We start from the raw sequence: 23,374 nt of genomic DNA, 5'->3' as shown, positions 1-23,374 counted from the left end.
GAACCAAGACAAATGTCAAGCAAACCACAGTTTGACAAGGACTGCCCACCTATGCAGACCTCTGATCCCTCTGACACACAAGTCAGCACACTGAAAGATGGGCTTGGAGTCACTGGAACCTACCCAATGTGGCTAATTGACTAAATTCTCTCTCTCTTTTTTAAGACTACTCGTTGATGGACATATTGAGAGGAGCAGCTGAGACTAGCCTATAGAGACTGCTGGGGTCAGGCTTTTGCCCTAAAACTCCACTTACTGTTAAAACACACATACGGGTGTGCGCGCGCACTATCAGAAGATATATTTGAATCTTTGATTTCTAAGAAATCTGAGTACTGAGCAAGCCTCAGGCCCCACCCTTCTGCAGCTCCAGAGAGACCAGTTGGGCAGCACTGGCATTTTGAAACTACCTCTTCGAAGTCACTTAGAGGATGGACTAGGGCCACTGGACAGCCCTCCCTTCTGCGACCTTTATCTGGTTCTCTTCCTAACATGGCCACTTCGAAATCTCCTCTGAGCTGATCACCATTACTCACCTTTGGAATTAGCATACTGGGGATAAATGGATGATCCTAGTGCATCAGAGCTGCCAGAATCCAAGTTATCAGGTTATGGTTACCCAAAGCTCAGGTTATCATTCCCCGATCAACTTGGTATAAGATAATAGGCACGTGTGGCAGAAGTAGTATCATTAGCTAGGTTTAAACTATCAGAATGATTCGGATTTCTTCAATAATCTGATTGCAGTAGCTTTAACCATCGTTATATTCTTCAGGACTATATTACATGAGTTTTAGGAACTGTTTCGATCACATCAACTAACACTTAGGAAGTGGGCAGGTCATAGTCATGTCCAATGGTGCATCCTCATAGGCATCGGATTACTAAGTGTATTATTAAAGGTCATGATGAACACAATCACAAAACACCAGCAGAGAAACTTTGCTGAAGGAGAAAGGTAGCAGAGAAATAAGGACAATTTGGAATAAAGCTAGAGATGTGAGGATGTGGCAGGAATCGAGTCCAAACACAGGCCATCACCATCCATGTGCTTTCTCACGGGGTACAGGGGCGGGTTGTGGGAACCCGCTGCCCAACCCTGTGTGTGCGGTGGGTGATGCTGTACTGTATACATTGAAACCAGAAGGAGGGTGGGTTGCATACCATGAAGGCCGGTTTTGTTTCTGCCACAAGGAAAACAATGAATGTGCCAGAATGGGTAGATCTGAGGAGACAATGGTGGATAAACGGCCTGAATGAGAAGAAACATCTTAAGGGACTGGCTGCTCACTCAGTCCCCATGCCACACCCTTGCTTGTGAAGCACCACAGAACTCCACTGCCCTTAAGGCCCTGCTGATTTGGTTTTGTTTTTTAATTTCTACTTATTTACTTACTTGTTTGCTTGTTTATTAATGTGACAGGAGGAGCATGAGTCTGCCACAGAGTGTTTGGAGAGGTCAAAGGACAACTTTGGGAACCGGTTCTCTCCTTGTACTGTGGGTTCCAGGGATGCCACTCAGGTGGCCAAGCTCCCAATGGAAGCCCTTTACCCTGAGCCATCCTGCCAGCCCGCCCTCCTGGTTTTTATTCTTGCCATTGTCCACAATACTTATATTTCTGTACCAAACTTGACACGTAACTTTTACAAGGCAGTGTTTCTAATGTGTCAGAGCTATGTTCAAAGTCCACCTGGTCCTGCGTAGATCCCTGGTACAATCAGCATTCCTGTGCTTACAGCCTAATCTGGAAGCCAGATACTTAAACCTTGTAAACAATACATAGAGAACTTTCAAGTTTAAAATTTTTTTTAAAAAAAGCACTTTTGTAAGCAAAAATACTATTTGCAAATACATACAGCTCAAAGCAAAACCAGTGGCTTGCCAAAAAAAATCAACAGATACTCCTATATGTGCTTTCACCTGCTTGTCCAGGTGAACACATGTGTAGTCCAGTTACATTAACAGCACATGGGTCAAATGTAACACTTAGGCATTGAAACTGAACGAATATATTTTGTTCTAATGTGTCCAAGCCAATTATGTGATACACCAGACTCCAAACCCACCTGAGGGCAGAAATAAGGTCTTGGAAAATGGTTTTCATGCCCCACTCCCCTGTCGTCATCGTTCCCCCCCCCCCTCCGCCCAGCTGTTTCCAAGTTCTTGTGGAAATTCACATTTCTCTGTCCCTTATTGCTGCCAGGATCCCACGCCAAATGAACTTTACAGCTGGAAAGGAAGGAGGGATAAACCACTGTGCTGTTCCAAAGGCAGAGAGGAAGGACACCAAGCACCCACCAGCTCAGCTCAGGGCCAATTTCTCCTCCTCCACAGGACCACAGGAAGGAGGTGGAAAAAGTCAGTCTCCACCGCTCGCTTAGTGGAACACAAGGAAAAAACAGAATGCTGCGTGCTCCCTCGACGTATGCTGGATGAACGCAGGGAGCCCAGTAGCTGATAGCGGTAAATTTGAAAAGTACTTTAAGGCCAGTGAGATGGCTCAGTAGGTAAGAGTACTTGTCACCAAACCTGATGGCCAGAGTTCAATCCCTGGAACCCACATGGGATGGAGAGAACCAGCTCCCTCAAGCTGCATTCTGAGCTCTCCCTGAATGCTCTGTGTGTGTGTGTGCGTACACGGAAAACGTAAGAGAACATTTCACAGAAAGCTTTCTGTGAGAAAGCAGGGTGAGGATCCCGTTGGCAAGGTCTCAGCAGAGATCCTTACAGAAACAGATAAACAAACAAACAAACATAAACTAGACAGAGAACTCGGAAGGAAATCCACAGGCAAACAATCTATTCTTACTTTGATTGGTTTTGACCTCATTTCCAGGGAACCCATGGCTTCAAACACCACTAAGTTCTTTCTTGACTCATAATGCCAGCCTCTTTCTCTTAGACTTAAACACAAAGATAGCAGCACCACGCCTTTAAATTCAAGACTATGAATAAAGTCCTGAGAGTTCAAGGGTGAACACCATAGCTCTCTAGTTGCTATGGAATGCCTACCTCTGGTTTAATCACCCTTTCCCAGAGCTCACTAGACAGGCTGTCATCAACACTTGGACCAGGGAGAGGCAATGGCAGAGATAAATCCCACTGCAGCCTGAAACTGGACATCTATAAAACCCTGATTCCGAGTCCTTTAGCACTTTTTAAACTTAATGCATTACAGTACCCTGGGTGATAGTTTAATACAAGTCATTGGGTCTCACTCCCTATCCTGACTCCCAGGTTTAGTAGGTCTAGAAGATGACACCCAATGCCAACATCTGGCCTTCACATGCACATGTGTGGGAAAGTAGCAACGCGCGCGCGCACACACACGTATGCCTGAAAGGGAAAAAAAAACAAAACAAAACTCATAACTAGCTGTTACACTGGTTGAGAAAGAAAATCAAGTAAAAAAAAAAAATAAGAGTCTCAGGAGGTTGAGACAAATGTCAAACTTTAGCCCGTGGCAAACTTTTTATAATAAACGCTTGCAAGATCGGATTTATAATGGAAACACAGGCCGAGAAGGCTCCGATGTAATATACATAAATGATATGTTTCTGTTCTTGTGTGGTGATTTTCTTCCCTTCTGAGCATTAATCTTTGAATGACTTACTCTATAAATTATTGAACTTAGTTCAAAAGCAAATGAAATTTAAAATACCCATTTATTGAATGGCAAAAGTGCCATGTTGAAATTACTGTGATTTATCTGTTTCTTTAACGATTCCTGTAGCAAACTTACTTCATTGCTCAAAATTATTACCTGGATGCATAGTTTACTCTGGTCTAAACATAAATCTACCCTCACGGGCGCAGCAGCAGCCATTAGTCAGGATCTTGTTCGTTCCTTCACAGCCGCAAGGCCAACTTTTTCTCTCTGCACATCTGAAACTGCTACACTCTATGTTGTACGAATTGTTACAGTGGAGAAGGGAGAAGCACCATTTAACCAGGACAGAGTTCACCCACCCAGCCCAAATGCCTGACTGTATTACACACGGTTCCAGCAGCTCAAACAGGAAGTACTGATTGGCTCCGTGAAGACAATCCTGTTAATTGTTAACGGATAGTTAATCCTTGATGATGTGACTGGATTTGGGATGACCTAGGAGACATGGCTCTGCATATGTCTTTAAGGACACTTCCAGAGAGGTTCAACTAAGCCTCCTGAATGGACTGGGATATCATGCTCAATAAAGGGGTAGGTGGGAGCCAGCTGGGCATGCTCACTTCCGACAGTAAGTAGATACAGTATAGCCAGAGGCCTCCCATGCCATGCCTCTTGCCATCGTGGTGAACCATATCACCTCTCAGTGTGACCCAAAGAAGTCCTTCCTTTCTCCACTTGCTTTTTGTTGGTGTTGTAGTTTGAGTTTGAAATGTCCCTGTAGACTCGTCTTGTGTTTGAACACTTGGTCCCCAGCTGGCGGTGCAGTTAGGAAAGGTTCTGGAACCTTTAGGAGGTGGAGCCTCACTAGAGGAAGTACGTGACTGGGGACAGGCTTTGAGGTGTTGTAGCCTGGCCTCACTTCCTGTCTGCTCTCTGCTTCTGGACTGCTGGTGTGTGATGGGATGACCTCATGCCCCTGCTTCCAGACCTTCACCGCCATCGTGGACTCAATGCCCTCAGCCAGAATTAAACCCTTTCTCCCTTCAGTTGCCTTTGTCTGGGTATTTGTCACAAAAATGAGAGAGTAACTGTAACGGTCAAGTAGTTGATCACAGTGGTGGGAAAAGTAACTGTGGCCACCGAAGTGATGTGCATTGGGCATCCATAACTGTGGGTAACACCACCACTGCAGCCAGGACACTGCTGCTCTACCAGGGAGAGAAATTCTTGTTTGAAAACCCAACTTCTTTCCATCACCTACAGGAGGGCTCCCCAGGACCCTCCCCGAAACCCCATACACACACACACACACACACACACACACACACACACACGTACACACGCACGCACGCACGCACGCACACACTTTGGGGCTAGCGGTGTAGCTCAGTGGAAAGAACCCATTTGAACACATGTGAGGCCCAGGGTTCCAGCCCCAGCACTGTGAAAACACAAAACAAAAATGACATGAATATGACAGCTGTCAATTAAATGGGCCAATATATAAAGACTGCTTGAGCTGGGGAGATGGTTGCCATGAAAACACCAGAGTTTTGGATCCCTAGCACCCAAGTAAAAGGCTCAGCATGGCAGTGAGAATCTGTAAATCCAGCCCTGAGGAGGGACAGTAGGAGGATCCTTGGGACTTGGTAGTCAGGCTAGTCCAGCCCATCACTGAGCTCCAGGTACAGTGAGAGACCCTGCCTCAAAATCTAAGCTGGAAGGCATCGAAGAAGAATCTAAACATTGACTTCTGCCCACACACATACCCGGGCATACACATCAACAAACATGTGTACCCTATACTTGCACACACACAGGGTGCTGATAAATTAATAAGAAATATTACTTCAGGTAGGAAATAGACTCATGATTAGCAGAGATGAATCTCAGAAATAAAGACATGAAAATAGGCATGTACAAATACTCAAAAGAAATTTTTAATATTTGCTGAACAAATATATATGTCAGATAGAAGGCCACAGTAATAGCTGAGTTAGAAAAGCAAGTGGGAACCTTAAATGTAACTTTTATTCCCTTTTTAAGCTCTTCTGATCTCCCTACAGTGTGCAGATTCTACTTTTACAACCATAAAGCACAACAATTTTTTCTGTTTAAACTACATGTTATTATTCATTATTTCTGAAATGATTCAGAAATCCCATGTCACAGCTGATTCAAAATTACATACACACATGTACACTCTACTAGAATCTCATATCGTTAACCAGGACCTAACATATCCATGACACAGAAGACCTGCCCGTGGTGAGGATTTTTAATTGCATTGGTCATAAGATAACTAATTTCTTCTCTATAGATCTTTGTAAAACATTTGCCATTTAAGGATGCAGAATTGGTGGCAATCTCAGCCCTTGGGAGATAGAAACAGGAGGGTCAGAAGTTCAAGGTCATCCTCAGTTGCATAGTGAATTAGAGGCCAGCCTGGGCTACTTGAGACCCTGTCTTAAATCCTCCCCTCAAAACAGATCACATATCTAATACTATGTTGTTTTTATTACAATGTATAATTTAAATTAAGACAAAACAAGACTTTTTCCTAGAAGAATTTTGCCTTTCTCTTCCTTTTCTTAACTGTCTGGTCCTTTTCTCTCTCTCTCTCTCTCTCTCTCTCTCTCTCTCTCTCTCTGTAAGGCATAGAAAAGAATGGGCCGGGCAGTGGTGGCGCATGCCTTTAATCCCAGCACTCGGGAGGCAGAGGCAGGAGGGTCTCTGTGAGTTCAGGGCCAGTCTGGTCTACAAAGTGAGTTCCAGGAAAGGTGCAAAACTACACAGAGAAACCCTGTCTCGAAAAAAAAAAAAAAAAAAAAAAAAAAAAAAAAGAAAAGAAAAGAAGAACGGAAGCTTCTTCTCAGCTAGACCTCCATCACCTAAATAGCATGAGGGTGTGGTAATTAGAAAACATATATATATATATATATACACACACACACACACACACACACACACACACACACACACACGGCATGCACAGAAAATTTGCGTGTAAGCAGTCCATTATGCCAATATTTCCCTACCAGATAGCAATTTTTTTCCTCAGGAAAAGCAAACAAATAAAACTCTCAAAAGAGTACAAACAGGAAACATATTCAGACATGATGGCCAAGGGCAGAACACACATGGTCCTTTCCTAGGGAGTCTGAACACGCTGAGTGATATACCTGGGAAACAGGATGGGGAGGCTGGCAATGTCCCTAAGCACCACAAGTCCATTTCAAAAGGAAGCAGACACAAGTAGGGTTATAATTAGAGGGTCAAGATGCTAAAGAGTTTTGCACGATACAAACAGATCTGGCGTTTCGGTTTTATTGCTAAGGTTTTGTTTTTTAATTGGGTGTGTATGTGTTTGTGCATGTGTGCATATGTGAGCATCCACACAGGCCAGAGACATCAGATCCTCTAAAAGCTGGAGTCCCAAATAGTTGTGAGCCGCCTAACATGGATGCTGGGAATCGAGCTTTGGTCTTCTAGAAGAGTATCTGGTACTCTTAACTGCTGGGTCACCTCTCCAGACCCTCTGCTTTTCTGTTTCTTAAAGACCTAACTTCTAAAGTGGTAAGAATCCAAGTCCAAGTCAGCCACATTCTTCCCTATGGAGCCTTAAAACGATGTATGCCAATCAAAGCATCCCTACTTCACCGTTTTCGTTCACTCTGTACAAATTGACAAAGACAATCCAGGAGGAGCATTTACCTTTGCCACAAAACTCATAAACTTTAGATGTTAAACCTTAAAACAGGGTTGCTCCGAAGGCCCTTCTTTGAATACACTAAATTTTCCTCGGCACCCAGTTGCCCTTAACCACTCTTGAAAATGCCTATTGTACTGAAGAGAAAATGTGGTCTTGGGCCACGGAGGATTCTTTAGTGCCTTGCCCTAAATTATATACAGAGCAGTATGTAAACCTCCTCAGAGTTCGCCAAGTGTTCCGGAGCTAGGGTGAGGGATGCACCCTGTGGGAAGTGGGAACAGGAAAGAAGGAGTCACCAGGCAACCGTCAGTGCCGAGCAAAGACTGCAGACATCTTTGAAGGTCGTGACTGGAGCCTCGAGTGTGAAGTGTACTTTTGACAGAACTTTAGAAAGACTAGAAGCTTCACCTCCTCCATTGGCTTCCCTGGACCCCTGGGACTGAGTCAGGTCCTCCCATATCTGGGTATAATCACATTCTTCTGCCAACAAGGCTTCCAGGGTACTTATGTTTAGTTATTTACCATTGTCTCCAGACCTAACAAAGGACCTGTATAGATTAAGTATTTAATAAAAATTTGTTGAATGAATGAATAAAAAATATTAAAATACAGAAGGGGGAATGTGGAGATCTCATGGTGCAAAAAAAAAACAAAACCAGTGTGTTATACATAGTAATCATCAATGAAAATTTATAAATCAATTTACATTTCATTAATGAGGTAGATTAATTAATGACTGTAGATTTGATTCATAAAGCAAGAGAAAGGCAGTATGCTGAAGCTGTAAAGCCAAACAATGACAGAAACACACTCAATGAAGGGCAGAAGCCACACCATGCTCTATAAATATCTTCTACCACATGTGCCCAGGGTTTTGTTAGGGATCACAAACAGCCATTTGTCCCGACTTATCCTGAGATCACCGTGGAACAGAGAGGAAGGCATTGCCAATAAAACCAAAGAACTGTTTTCTTGAAGATCAGCTCTTAAATAATTTCAATCAAATGGCATACATTAAAAAAAGTCAGTGATTGCTCCAATGAGGTGTTATTCTAACTACAGAAAGATCGGCAGCAGATGCCCGTGGGTTACCTGCTCAGTGCACCTCACAAACCCCACACACCACCTAAGCACCCACCAGGGGTGCCCCACTAGTGCTTACCTTGCATCTGCCTCCCCCTGAGGGCACCCACTGGATCTCTATCCACAAATCAAGCCTGTCTCAGTTTGAATGGGCATCCCACATAAGTCTTTATGTTAAAGACTGGATCCTCAAACTAGGGCTACTGGAAGATGGTGGATTTTTTTTTTAATTGGTGTAGACTAGGAAGTATATGAATAGTGTAATATTCTCTATTCCATCATTTCCGTTAGCCACTTTCAATGTCCCAAAGTTTAATTCACAGAACGGGGAGGCTGCTCTGAACTGAACTCAACACTTTGGGGTGGGGTGGAATCTTTAGGGAGTGGAGTCCTCAGGAGACATTGTGGTGGTGTGAACGAGAAATGGAAAAATGTTCCCCACAGTCTTGGGCAATTGAACACTTGGTCCCTGCTTGGGGACACTGTCCGGGGAGGTCTAAGAGGTGTGGCCTTGCTGGAAGAAGTGTGTCACGCTTTGAGGTTTCAAAGCTTGATACCATTCCTGTGTTCTCTCTCTCCCTGCTTCAGGCTTGTAGTGTGAGCTTGGCTCCCTGTGCCTGCCACCACACCCGCCACTTGCTGCCATACCATGGCCAACTCTTATCCCTCTGGAGCCAGAAGCCAGAATAAACTCTCTGCATACAGCCTTGATCATAAGTGTTCTGTCACAGTACAGAAAAGTAGCTGATAGAGACCTCGTCAACTCACTGTGAACATGCTCTCACGAGGGCTGGTAGAACCTGGTCTCTTTCTCCTCTTGTTTGGCTTTGCCTCCTGACTCATGAGATGAGTGGATTACTCTGCAAGAGACCCCTGCCAACCACTATGCCAGAGGCCCAAAGGAGTGTGTCATTTGATTTTTGGGCCAGACCCTCCCTCCAAAATTATGAGCCAAATTAACCTTTTATCTTTATAAATTGGCTATCTCAAGTGTTTCATAATAGTAATGCAACTTAAACCAATATAATCTCAGGCTTCCTTACTTCACACCGATCATCGACAGTTTTTACCAACTACCCGTCTGATACCACACACTGTTTTCAGGACTTCATGTTTTTTGAGTTAGTTTCCCCCAAAAGCTTATCAGGGGTGAAGCTTTACTACCCTACATTCACCAAAGAAAAGGCTGAAGCACAGAGAGGTCTTGTCCAAGACACGTGCTAGGAGTGACTGAGGCTCTGGAGGGTGCCTGATGTACGGTGAGTGCACACACAATCCTCGTGGTTGTGCTCATCTGCTGAACCCTGTGGTTGATGCTCATGCAAAGGGGCTTCCTTCAGCTCCCAGGGCCTCTGTCCTCCTCCACTCCCTAGCCTGCGCCCACCCTTCTGCTTTGTTTATTTTCTGAGGCCTTGCTCTCGTAATGGCTCAGTAACCCTCCTCTTCTCTCGGGACAGGGATGCCGTCTAATCCTTGCTCAACGTAGTACCTGAGTCTCGACTACTTGCTAGCAGTCCTAATAAAGGGCAGCCATCTAAATCCGGGCTGTACTCAGTTTCCCACCACCATCCCAACCCATTATCTTGTCCTGAAGACCCCAATTACTTTGTACTCAAAGTCTCTCCAGCAGACCTTGCCAAAGGATAGGTCAATCTCCAAGTGGCTCTCTCCTGTGTTTTCTGATCCTGTTGGCAAGAAGTGACTTTGGCACAAGAAGTCATCCAAAGGCAAAGCATTTACCTAGCCTGGGTAAAGCCCTGGGTTCTACTTCAGAAGTACAACCACAAAACGAACAGACAAATAACCGACTTTGTCTGACAAAAGTTAGAAGTTGCAAAGCATGGCATTGAAACGCACTTCGAAATTACTCAAGACCCAAAAGGATGTCTCTCTTCAAACAACCCACCCCCGCCCCCAAACAAAGATAATGTCCTGAGCCAGTGACATGAGGGAGGAACTCCTTTCTGCAAGCCACAGAGGGGCCTCTGCCACCTGTCAGAGAGGGCACGCAGTTAATTGAGTGACACTTGTGAAGGGCTTTGCGACATGAAGCACACATGTCATCCGGGATCTCACACATGGCGCTCCACACCGCAAAGTCCAAGAGCTATTTTTAAGATCTACCAGTTGAGCAGACCTTACAAGTGTCTCCTCCTGCAGCCTATTGTAAATTCATTATTCGTCCACTGAGAGAGAGAGAGAGAGAGAGAGAGAGAGAGAGACAGAGACAGAGACAGAGACAGAGACAGAGACAGAGACAGAGAGAACCTCAAAAAGTGCTCATGATTGCAGGGTGGGCGGTGCTGGAGAAGATACAGGGGATATTCACATACCACACACACACCCCAAACAACAAACCCTTAGGAAGTTACACTCCATGCCAAGGTTTTTGGGAAACCTTGAAATGCTCGCTCTGTTCCATGTATTCTTTTGAAAACAAGCAATCCCAGAGGAAATAAGGGAAGACACTGGATGGATGTCACTTACACACAAACCACTGAATCACACACATGTGACCATCCCAGGACACACATGCTCCAGAGGCTTTGGGATGGCTCACACAAGAACAAAAGCAGTCTCCCTAAAGCTTGGTTATACTTGCAGGGGCAGTTAGGCCAAGTGTCTCGGTGGGTGTGGTTTTAGGTGTGGCATTGTTTTTACCTACCAAACCATAATTACACAAAAGCTCTTCTGGCTTCAGGAAAAATCAAGGGTTTATTTTTAATTAATGAGGGCAGGCCCCTAATTCCCTCTTTCAAAGCGCTTCCTCTTGCTAAAGGCAATCCTATGAATTAGTGGGGAGGTTTAATGAATTGCCTTCGGCTAAGAGGTTTGAGGGCAGTCCCTCTGGAGTGACGTTTGTCCAATGACAGAGCTACCGATGGCTGCCCACCTTCTACCTGGCTTCTCCTTTAATACAGCGGCGTGCTGGCTCTCTGAGGATTCCCACTATTTTTCCAGTTCTTGAAGTCTGCAGGGGCAAGTGCCAGCATGTTCCCAAACCCTTTTGGATTTATCTTTTAATGTCTATACTCTCACACAGCACTTCGATCACACAAGGTTCCTCGTCAAACCTGAGTCACGACTCACCTTGAACTTCAGCTGTTTCCAGGGAACAGTTTTGCGTGGTGTTTAATTAATGTAAGTCCTTCAAGTTTTGCTTTACGGGTTTGGTTTTCTGCCTCAGATATATGACAAAATATGGGGGCCCGTTGGGGAAAAAAAAAGTCTGTGTCAAGCGAACTTCAGTAAAGTCGGGCTCTTTCCTAGTGCTTATCTTTTAACTGAAGGAAGGGGAGACACGTGAGGACAAAGCACCCAGGGCCCTTTGGAGTAATCGAGACTTCGCAGACACACGTAACTATCACTGACTCATCACTGACTAATATCAATACCTAAATTCTTCAGCCGCCAAGCACACACTAGGAGCAGCACTAACTTAGGAATTCTAAATTCACTGGCCATTGGAAGCCCTACATGTTTGTCATCATAAACATAAGAAACCATGGGGCTGGAGAGGAGGAGGCTCAGCAGTTTAAGAGTACTTGATATTCTTCCATACGACCCAAGTTTAGCCTGGTACATTTAATCTGATGCATTTTCTGACAGCCGTAGGCTCAGGCACGCACGTTGTACGTGTGCATAGACTCAGCACATGCACATACACGCAAATTTAAAAATAAATAAATCTCTGGAAAAGTAAGAAAACTGTTTCCAAGCTGGGCACAGTGGCATATGTCTGTAGTCCCAGATATTTGGGAATCTGAGAAGGGAGCATCGGGAGAGTCCAGTTCAAAGCCAAGCTAGGTAGACCGTGGCCAGCCCACCCAGTCTCCTCTTCATGAGGTCAGTAGTGTTACATCCCACCGATGAAGCACAACCTGCCACTGTGCGTGGTCCGTGCCTTATAGAGACTTCTTCAGCTCTTGTAATGGTTAATATTGTCAGCTTGACAGGGTTTGGAGTGGTTGGAGACAGGGATCTGAACACGTCTGGAGGGATTAACCAGAGTAGGGAAGCTCACTTTAAATCTGGGCAATGCCATCCCACGGCATTTGGGATGAATAAGGAGAAGGCACCAGCATTCTCCTCTCTCTCTCAGCCTCCTACAGTCACCCCTGCCCCACCACAATGGACTGTATCCTCTCAAACTGTAAGCAAGATTAATCCCTTCCTCCCCTGCGCTGCCTTTTAGCAGATATTTTACTGCACCTTTGTCCTCAGTGGCGTGATGGCTCCCTGGGAGCACATACTTCTTCTACTTCACGGCTGCTGGCTGTTTGCAAGACCAGGGCTCAGCACACAACAGGTGTTTAATAACTACGTGCTGGATATATTTGCTTAAGAGATCATTGCTCATAATTAACACTGTTATCATTATGTTTTACTTCCTCCTAATTCTCTTTTTTTTTCCCCCCACCTCTGAGACGGGGCTCTGATATGTAGCCCGGGCTAGCATGAAACTTGTAAACTTCCTGTCTCGGCCTCCCTCTTGCTGAGATTAGAGTCATATACCAGAATGTCCAGCTGTTCTCCTTTCAATACAAGGAGAACCGGAGACTTGAGACATTGAGTCAGCTGCTCACATCACTTAGCTATGGGGCAGCAAGGCCAGTGTGCCTGCCTACTGAACTCACTCTAAGCCACTGATCTACTTACTACTGCAGAATCACCTACTCTCAGTTCCCACTCTGCACCCAACAGAATATCCACATGATTGTGCATAAAAATAAAATTCTGGAAGCTGTTCTCTTCATATGCTTTTTGACTGGGCCTTATGGTCAGCATGCCTGACTTCTGCAACCTAGTGGTTTAATGTCTCTTCTATTTCCTTATGTAACTCTTTTCAGTAAATATACAAACCAAAGAACAGAAACAAGCCATATGGATTCACTTCCACCTGCTCTAAATACTAATGACAAATTCCTGACCAAAGGAGGGTCATAGGAGCCATCCAGTCTATAAGATGCTAGGGATGTGACATGGAACTTTGAGTATGCCGGGCTAAGTGCCCCACCCCTGAGTACAATGCCAGTTCCAAGTACTTTCCACTCTCTAAAGGAGGAAGGTCCCAACTCTTTACACAAAGACCATGAAAAAGAGAGGAACTCACCACATTTCTTCTCTCTTTCATTTTTTCAATCTTTCATTACCATGCTTTTCCTCTCTTCCCTCCAGCACATGGGCATGTTTAACTCTCCCTTACAAAGGGAAAGAGGGGCTAGGGAAGGGGGGAGGGACAAAGGGAAGGAAGGAAGGAAGGAAGGAAGGATGGAAGGAAGGAAGGAAAGAAGGAAGGAAGGAAGGAAGCCATTCCTCAACTCTTTCATTGCATTCCTCAAAGCTATAGTTCAAACTTTTTTTTGTTTTTGTTTTTGTTTTTCTTTTTCTTTTTCTTTTCTGGTTGTTCGAGACAGGGTTTCTCTGTGTAGCCCCGGCTGTCCTGGAACTAGCTGTGTAGACCAGGCTAAATCTCTAACTCACAGAGATCCGCCTGCCTCTGCCTTTGGCTAAAGGAGTGCGCCACCACCACCCAGCCCAAACTTCTTGAGTGAATATCCCATGCCCACTACCTCCAACTCCCTCTTGTTGATCATTTATGACCACATGTCAGGTTAGATGCCCAGGGCGCAACAATGAAGAAGTGTAGAACGTGCGCCACAGCATCAGCACACTGCCCCATCCATCGCCATTGGGATTCCTCTCATGACGTGCTTCTGTCTCCCATGGCCTGGTTTCCTGTCAGTTCTGACTCTCTGTGCTTCTTGACTGCAGCAACAACTTTGCTCTTTGCAATTTTGCAGACGCTCTTTTGCTGAGTCCAGCTTCCCCAGAACTCGGTCACTCTCTTTATGTCATTCTCCTCATCCAAAACCTTCCCATGTCCCCCTCTTAGAAACAGGACATCAGAGTGTGGTGGAACACACCTGTAATCCTAGCACTTAGGAGGCTGAGATAGAAAGAACTCAAGTTTGGGGCCAACCTGGGCTACATAGTGAGAATCCCATCTCGCAATAAACAAAAGTTAATGAAACGGCTCCAAGTTCTAGTGGAGTGATACGAAACTCTCCCTTTGGTAAGAAATCACCGACTCCAGGTTCAAAGGCTAAATGTTTCCCTCCTGCCTCTGATTGTCTTTATTAAAATCATAGCAATATTCTGACACACTGGGTTGCTTCCTTTAAAAATACAGCTTTCCCCTTTTTTTCAATAGTTAATAATTTTCCTGTAATTCATCCCTTATATCTGTTTACCCTTGCTTTGGGAATTCATTAGTAATTAAAGTAGCCATGGTACAGATTCCAGATTTCAAAGCCAAACACCACACGCTTCCTGTGTCTTTTTTTATATCAGTATTAAGGAAACTTTTCTTTGTTTCTGGAAGCATTCGGTGCAGCTGTGGTGTACTGAAGAACTCTAACTTCAAGATATCAGCATGTGCCAGGCACAGTGGTGAAGGCCTGTAGCCCTAGCACTCGGGAGGCAGAGACAGGAGGATAGGTGCCTGGCCACACAGTGAGTTTGAGGTCAGCCTAGGATACGGGGACCCTGTCTCAAAAAAGAGGAGGAGGAAGAGGACAGAGAATTACTGAAAGTTTAAAAAGCATTATTTCTATTAATTAATTAGTTGGTTGGTTTTGTCTGTTTGAGACTTTTTTTTTTTTTTTTGGTTTTTTGTTGTTGCTGTTGTTGTTTTTGAGACAAAGTTTCTCTGTGTAGCCTTGGCTGTCCTGGAGCTCACTCAGAACTCGCTGTGTAGCCCAGGCTGGTCTCTAACTCACAGAGATCCGCCTGCCTCTGCCTCCCAAGTGCTGGGATTAAAGGCATGCGCCACCATCACTTGGCTGAGACATGGTGTTTCTCTATAGTCTTGGAACTCACTATGTAGACCAGGCTGGCTTTGAAGTCACAGAGATCCTCCAGGCTCTGCTTCCCAAGTGCTGGAATTAAAAGCATGCACTACCATACCTAGCCTCTCTTTCTTTCTCCCTTTCTTCCTTCCATTCTTTCCTTATGTATGTATGTATGTATGTATGTATGTATGTATGTATGTATGTATGTATGTTTTTGGAGACAGAGTTTCTCTATGTTTCCCTGGCTATCCTGGAACACGCTAAGTAGATCAGGCTATCCTTGAACTCATAGAGATCCACCTGCCTCTGTCTCCCAAGTGCTGAGATTTAAGGCATGCATCAGCACCGCCCAGCTAAAAGAGGAGTATTTTTTTTCCATGCAGTCTGAAATACCACCTTTTACAGATTGAGTACTCAATTAATGTTGAGTAGATGCAACTGCACAATGTTATATTCCAAAAATTTAGTGCCCTGCTATTTTATGTGGGTTCTTTGTGCGGGAAAAACTTTTATATTACATTTTCTTAGTCCCCAGGGTAAACAGTAAACGGTCCATCAATATTTAGTGGCTGACTGAATGGCAGGGTAACACACTTGACTAGAATTTGTTGCTTTGCCTAAATAAGAAAATACTGACCTGGGAGACCACTGATTCTGATGGGTGCTCCACAGGTTGGGGGCAGAGCCTTCACAGGGCACCTCGGGGTAGCTTGTGGCGCCTGGGCGCATTTGTTAGTGCGGTCTTCTTTATGACCCACGTTAGGTAGAGCACTGCATTTCTGAAGCGATGCGGTTGCGTACCACCTTATAAAATGCAGCTTCATTTCATGTGGGACATTACTTTAACTGCAACCTTATAATTAAGGCTAGCCTATAGACAAAAATGTAAATGCTGGTAATTATGGTTCCTGGCTTTATAGGCAGGGAGATGACCCTTGCCTCAAGAGGCCCAGTGGTGACAGCTTTAAGAACATCTGCTGTGGATTATTCATCCTCCGTCATGATTGGGCACGGAATCGTTAAATGTGGGTCCTGCAAAGCTCTGCTTCCATGAACTTGGGTTTTTTTTTTTTCCTTCTTATAAACAAACATATTTGTACTTCAGTATTTCAGTGGTTTCTTGCAGTGGGCACCCTCAAGAACTGCTCTACAAACGCTCTCAAAAATTCGCTCTCCTCAGTGTGTCCACAGCCTCCAGGTGACGGACACCATGAAGATTCCCACAGGCAGCATGTGTATACGTGTCAAACAGAGAGTGTTCTCTTACGACGTGTGGCAAAAGCAAGCCGCAGGATGGATGACCAGACTGTCATTTGACAGATGCCTCATGACTGCCTCCAGCAGCTCAACTTTATGACAAATACAAGGGAATCTTCTGTTATCTGCCTTTAAATGTGACTGCAGTCCACAAGGACAATGTCTGAAAACCTCTTGGTTAAAAATCTTTACCTAGGCCACCAGTGTCAAAACAGCTCTTTTCTCTTTCTTCAGCAATAACAACATTAGACCATCAGCACTCCGCTTTAAAGGAGGCAAAACTGAACTTCAATATTCTGTCATAAAATTTCTAAGCTCAGTATTTCTATTCACATAATACCTCTGGTTATGACTCTCTGTTACTGGGTACCCAGCTGACGTATGGTGAGCGGCTGAAAAATACAGGTCAGCCTGAGACACAAGGGACTGTGACATATGATCTGAAGAACACAGGGCTGTGACTTAACACTGGCCATGCTCGGGCTTATAATGTGAGACAAGAAAAGGAATAGTAAATAATAATATACAGGACAGAAGAGCAGACGGCATGATATACGTGCAATAAAATCGCCATGGGCGTTCAGAAAGAAATGCATCTCTTCTCCTGGAGAAACTTGCAAGGGCCAGCAGAGGAAGTGGCATCAGAGTGGCTTGGAATAACAAGACAGAGGGGCAGCCAATCATTTGGGCTGGGGAGGTGGCTTAAAGGCTAAGGCACTTGTAATGCAATGCAAGGATCTGACTTCAAATTCTCAGAACTCATATAAGCCAGTGTGGCAGTGAGCATCTGTGACCCCAGTGCACCTATGGGGGGGGATGGGAGGTGGGAAAATCCCCAAAGGCTGACGGGCCAGTTAACCCAGCATACAAAGTGGGGAATAGCAATGAGATTCTGTCTCACAAGGTGGACGGCAAGGAGATTGTCAGCCAAGGTTGACCTCTGACCTCCACACATGTATATTATCTTGGTTACTTTTCTACTGCTATGATGAAACATTATGACAAAAAGCCAACTTTGGGAGGAAAGGGTTTACTTGGCATACACATCCTGAACCACAGTCCATTGAAGAAAGCCAGGGCAAAAACTCAAACCAAGCAGGAACCTGGACGCAGGAACCTGGACGCAGGAGCTGATGCAGAGGCCATGGAGGGGTGCTGCTCACAGGCTTGCTCCTCATGACTTATTCAGTCTGCTTTCTTATAGAACCCAGGACCACCAGTCCAGTTGTGGCTCCACCCACAGTGGCCTGGGTCCTCCCACCACATCAATCACTAATTAAGAAATGTCCTATGGGATGGGTTTGTCTACAGCCCAATCTTATGGATGCATTTTCTCAATTGAGGTTCCCTCCTCTCTGATGACTATAGCTTGTGTCAAGTTGAGATAAAATTAGCCAGCAAATACACTATAGCAGACATGTACATGTACACACACACACACACACACACACACACACACACACACACTTCTTTAAAATCTCTTGATAACAGAACCTGAGGGAGAATTTCACACACCATACTTAGGACGGACCAAGGCCTAAACTAAGAGCTTACAGTAGTGAATTCTTAAAGACAATACAGAGGGGAGGCTTCCTAACAATATATGGCAATAATTTTTGAGGTATGACACCAAAAACCCCAGGGAAGAAAAAAACAATAGATGAATTGGACTTCATCAGCATTATAAAAGTTTGTGCCTCAGAGGACAGTACCAAGCCTAGGGAATGTCAACCCAGAACAGAGGAAAATATGTACAAATCAGAGGTCTGATGTAGGATTAATATCCACAATATACACAAAGAAAGAATGCCCACAACTCAACAACAAAATAACCAACCCACTCCTCAAAGGGAAAGAAACACAGGTGTAGATATTTTTCCAAAGACTATATGTCACCTGGGCACATGAGACACTTTCAGAAACACCACACACCACCCCAAGATGCTGATCCTTAGGAAAATGCAAATCCAAACCACGATGAGATGCCACTCATACCTGTTACCATGGTTTTATTTCCAAAACAAGCAGAAAGTAAGTGTTGATGCAGATGTGGAGAATGGGAATGCTTGTACTCTGCTGGCAAGATTCAAAATAATATAGCCACGAGAGGAAACAACGTAGAAGTCCCTCAAAATAGCGATCGATCCAACTCTATGTGATCAAACAGTTGGCTTCTGAAGAGTATGGGGATGCAGTTAATTAAAAGCAGCCATTCTGGGTATATTTCCCCTAACGAAATAGATGCAGGAACTCTGATGTACACACTCACAGTCACAGGTAAATGTCAGTAATTGGATGAGAAAATAAAATTACTCAATATTAGTCAATCTTTTTTTTTTTTTTTTTTTTGGTTTTTCGAGATAGGGTTTCTCTGTGTAGTTTTGGTGCCTTTCCTGGATCTCGCTCTGTAGACCAGGCTGGCCTCGAACTCACAAAGATCTACCTGGCTCTGCCTCCCGAGTGCTGGGATTAAAGGCATGCACCACCACCACCCAGCTCAATGTTAGTCAATCTTAAAACAGAAACTGTGGGCCGGCTAGATGGCTCTGAGGGGGAAAGCACTTTCCATGCAAGCCTTGAGACAACCTGAGTCATCACAGCAGAAAGAGAACCGAGTCTACAAAGTAGTCCTCTGACTCGCATACATGGGCCCACAGACATAAAAATACAAACAATACTAATCTTTTAAAGTTTATGTGTGTATGGGGAGTGGTGTGTGCACATGTAAGTGCAGTGCAATCAGATTCCAGAAGAGGGAGTCATATCCCCAGGAGCCGGAGCTATAGGCTGTTGTGAAGCGCCTTGCGTAGGTGCTGGGAACCCAGCTTGGGTCCTCTGCAAGAGCAATATGCACTCTTAACCACTCTCCAGCCCCCTAAAAATATTTTTTAAGAAGGAAAGTGTGCCAGACGATCCAACATGAATGAACACTGAAGACATTGTGCTAAGGGAAATAAGCCCATCAGAGGAGGATCAATACTGCAGAATTTCACTTGGATGTGGTATCTAGAGTAACGGAAGTCATAGAGCTGGAAAGTAGAGTGGTGGTTGCCAGGGCTGGGAGTAGGGTGAAGCGAGAAGTTGCTGTGCAAGAGGAAAGGACTTCAGTTCTGAAGGGGAAAGGAAAAGATTTCTGAAGGTGGGTGGTGGTGATCTTTGTACAGAAGTGTGAAAAGCACTTTTAAAAATGGAGAGGATGGGGTTGGGGAGCAGCTTGGTGGTCTATTCTCTCCCGCGTGGGGGAGGGAGTGTTGAGAAGAAGAAGAAATAAACTCAACCAAAAAAAAAAAAAATTCCACTCTCCTTTCTATTCCTGTTAGCACTCAGGCATTTTACACTGGCCTGCTCTCAGAGACCTATTAGGACACAGCAGCAGCAGCAGCAGCCAAGAAGCGACATGTAGTTACTACAGCCACTGTGTCCCTATGGGCATGCTCTAAGTCCCCTTACAGAAGGGAAGCCCAGCTTACACCCCCCTTCTTCCTTCTGCCTTCGCTCAGAGGCTGCCTCTGCACCTCCCCCCCCCCCAGTAAACCGCCCACGTGAGCTCTGCTGCATGGTGTGACTTTGTGGTACCCCTTGGCTCCAACCCAGCAAGGCCACCTTCCGCCGCTGCTAATCTATTGCAACCCCTACTGTGGTCAACACCTTCTAGACTGCACCCACTCCTCCTCCTCCACCACCCTCCACCCTGTGCAGAACCCCCTTGAGCTCAGAGGCCAGGCCTGGGCCACCACTCTCTCCCTTACTGGCCTGGATCTTTCTTAGTCCCCATCGAGTCCTTGGAGCATCCGTGGGCTGCCTCAGCTGGGAGCAGTCACACAGAAGAGGAGTTTAAGGAGGGGCATTAGGAATCTGTATGCCAACAGCAGCACTGTTTAACATAATGCAAGAATCACAACAGCGCTAAGCAAATGCCAAGCGACTCCTTGCTTATCTCTTGCAGCTCAGAAGCAGGTTTTCCTCCTATCGGTCTGGCTCACACTGGGTCTCTTAATGCAGTCTTTCAGGAGCGTTCTTTGAAGCTCCTCTGGCCAAAACTAATATGCAGACGAACAAGCAGGCTGCAGCACAGAGGCAAATCGGCGTAAAAAGGTGGCTGTGTTCAATCACCGCTTTCACCTCCTTGAAGACGGCCAGTGACATGCACCCAGAAATGAGACAAGTGACCACCTGGAGTGATCTACCGTCCTGTCCATTCTTGTCCCTGCCATCGGCCCAAAGGACCCGGTGGTTGTAAGGCACCTCTTTATCAGAGAAAAATATCTCTAAGGTGTCCCACGGAAGCTTCTCGCCGGCACAGAATGAGATGGGGAGCCAAGGGGTATATTGTCGATGTCTGGTTTCTCTTTTCTTTCTGCCTTCTATTCCTATTTTCCTTCACACACCGAGTAAAGTCAGCAAAAGTAACAGTCACAATGTCGGTGCAAGCCACGAAGCCCAGTTCTCCTCCAGCTGTGCTGGATACAGAACCTGGCCACCAAGCAGAATAAGTTTCTCTGGTGAGATGGGGTAGGGGGACTTACGTGATGCACAAGCTTCCAGAGTGGGTGAAGAGGGACAGTGGGAGCCAGGACTGGGGGCTGGTTGCACTTGACCCAAGGAAGAGAAGGCATGCACCAGGCCCTGGGCTCAGTGGCTGGAGAAGCAGGTAGTGAGACAGGGGAATGAACCTGAAGGGATGACGATGAGGAGTTGTAGGCAAGAGCAAGCAAGAACTGCCCTGAGAGCTGAGGAAAGGGAAAAACCACTGATGGAGAGGCCGCGCCTCAGAAACTTCACTCTCAACCAGGCTGCACCCCGATGATGGTGTAGAAGCCCAGGAATAGAGGAGAACTACCGACCTCCTGCCAGATCTCTCAACCCATAACCATGGGGGACGGGGGTCAGGGCGGGAGCAAGGGGCTTCGTTTCTCTAGTCTCCTTCCTTCCTGCTCTCTTTCCCTTTAGAATATTTCCTCTAGTCTACCAGTATCTGCTCACAGCTCACATTCACTCACTCGCTCACACACGCGCACACATAAACACACACCACCACACCACACCACATCACACCACACCACACCACGACCTCCGCCCCCACACACGTTCCATGCACACCACAAGCTGTGAGAACGAGAATGTCAGAGCTCAAGGGACAGGTAGGCCTGTGAGATGTGTGGAGGTGTTTCCGTCCAGGGTGTGCAGCAGAGAGGGAACAGGAAGCTGGAAGAACACCTTCACCGGCGGGGTATAAAGTGTTGGGAGCTGTGCTGAGAGCAGACCCCATCTCTCCTGGGGCCAGGAAGAACTCCAGGGATTTCCCAGTCTGCGCCGCCGTCCTTCAGAGCTCGCCATTGGGCGGAATGGGATTTGAATCGGGACCAGAATGCTCATCTAGCACACACCAGTCCCTGGGCTCAATCTCCCGTGTGCCCTCCTCGCTCCCTCCAGAAACTAACAGGGAGAAGGTGCGTGCAGCACCAACAATACGGCTGGAGCTGTCTATGGTGGAGTGCCCTCACTCAAACACACTTTTCTTTTCTATTTTAGTTTTTACGGGGTTTGTTCTCACTGAATTCTGGACTTGTACACTTTGATATCTATTATAAGACAACAGCCTATCTCTTAGAACCACATTAAAAAAATAGGTTTATAGAAGCAACCCTTAAAGCATGAAAGGGCTTTTTATTACCTAATATACTTTAATTGGGTGCCTCTCCTCCTCTAATTAGATGTGTGAACCTCAACATATTTTACATTTTTATTAGCCAGAAGGTTCATCTGTAATACAGGCACTGCCTTCTTGGAATCATTAATTCTAAAATCTTTCTTGCTTTTAAATGAGCTTTTCTTATGTTTTTTTTTTAACTACAGAATAATAGAGAACTTTATTTTTGATGATAAAAATCTAAGTAGCTCCCCAATGCACAAACACTGTGTCTCATTCATTCAACAAACACTTATTGATCACATATCCTGTACCAAGGTCTTGTTCTGCTCTCAGAGATCAGTGATAGACAACATATTTAGTGTAGGGTCCCATAGAAAGGCGAAAAACAGAACTCAAGGTACCATGGAATTTTGGAATTAGCAAAAAGGTGTACAATATTATGAAAATACTGTAAACCACTGAAATGTATGTTTTAGAGAGTAAATTTTATGGGTTGTACCTGTGGAAGTTTGGGAGGGGGTGTGTGATGTTTTTACATGACAGGTATCTAGTAAATGTCTTCTAAAGAACGTGATCAGAGGCACACTGAGTAGTAGAGGCCTGTCACCCCAGCACTTGGGAGACTGAAGCAGGACAATCAAGAGTGTGTGTGTGTGTGTGTGTGTGTGTGTGTGTGTGTGTGTGTGTGTATCGAGCTATATTTGCACTGAGTTCAAAACTGCCTGGGCTATATGTGAGAACTTCTCTCTATCAATCAAACAATTGATCAATCAATTATTGCATTTAATGAAAATATATCTACCTAAACAGAGATGAATGTGTATATATAAAAAACCTTAATTATTACTATAGTTGGCATTAATGCTCTGCTACTACTGTAGCATGAATCTTAAAAAGTCTTATTTATAAAAACAAGCCCAAGGCCAGTTATTGGGGTGAATGCTGGAAGATCAGAGAAGCAGAACAAACCACAGCCACCTCACCTCGCCAGTTCCTCAGCTGATCCTGTTTCCTCAGACTGGAAGCCTCTCAGTCCTCATCCAGAATGAATCTCAGCTGAACTGCTGCTTGAACGCCTAAAAGCTTAACCAGCTAAAAGCTTCTAGTTTCTGGTCTTCATGCCTTATATATCTTTCTGCTTTCTGCCATCACTCCCTGGGATTAAAGGCTCACTTCTTGGGATTAAAGGCATGTGTCACCATGT

At 45.2% G+C, this 23,374-nt stretch overlaps 1 protein-coding gene and 1 non-coding gene across 2 annotated transcripts in view; both read right to left on the bottom strand.

Moving 5' to 3' along the window:
• Sash1 (SAM and SH3 domain containing 1) overlaps positions 1-23,374 on the bottom strand; it is a 170,076-nt gene that overhangs the window by 94,074 nt on the left and 52,628 nt on the right. The window lies entirely within an intron of this gene.
• LOC131918929 (small nucleolar RNA SNORA36 family) lies at positions 8,638-8,769 on the bottom strand. The gene has a single exon (XR_009381148.1). It is a non-coding gene; the product is annotated as a small nucleolar RNA SNORA36 family (small nucleolar RNA).

Source organism: Peromyscus eremicus, chromosome 8b (genome assembly GCF_949786415.1).
Source record: "Peromyscus eremicus chromosome 8b, PerEre_H2_v1, whole genome shotgun sequence".
NCBI classification, from domain to species: Eukaryota; Metazoa; Chordata; class Mammalia; order Rodentia; family Cricetidae; genus Peromyscus; species Peromyscus eremicus.
The sequence above is the reverse complement of the archived record's forward strand: the minus strand, read 5'-3'. Positions and strand labels throughout refer to the sequence as shown.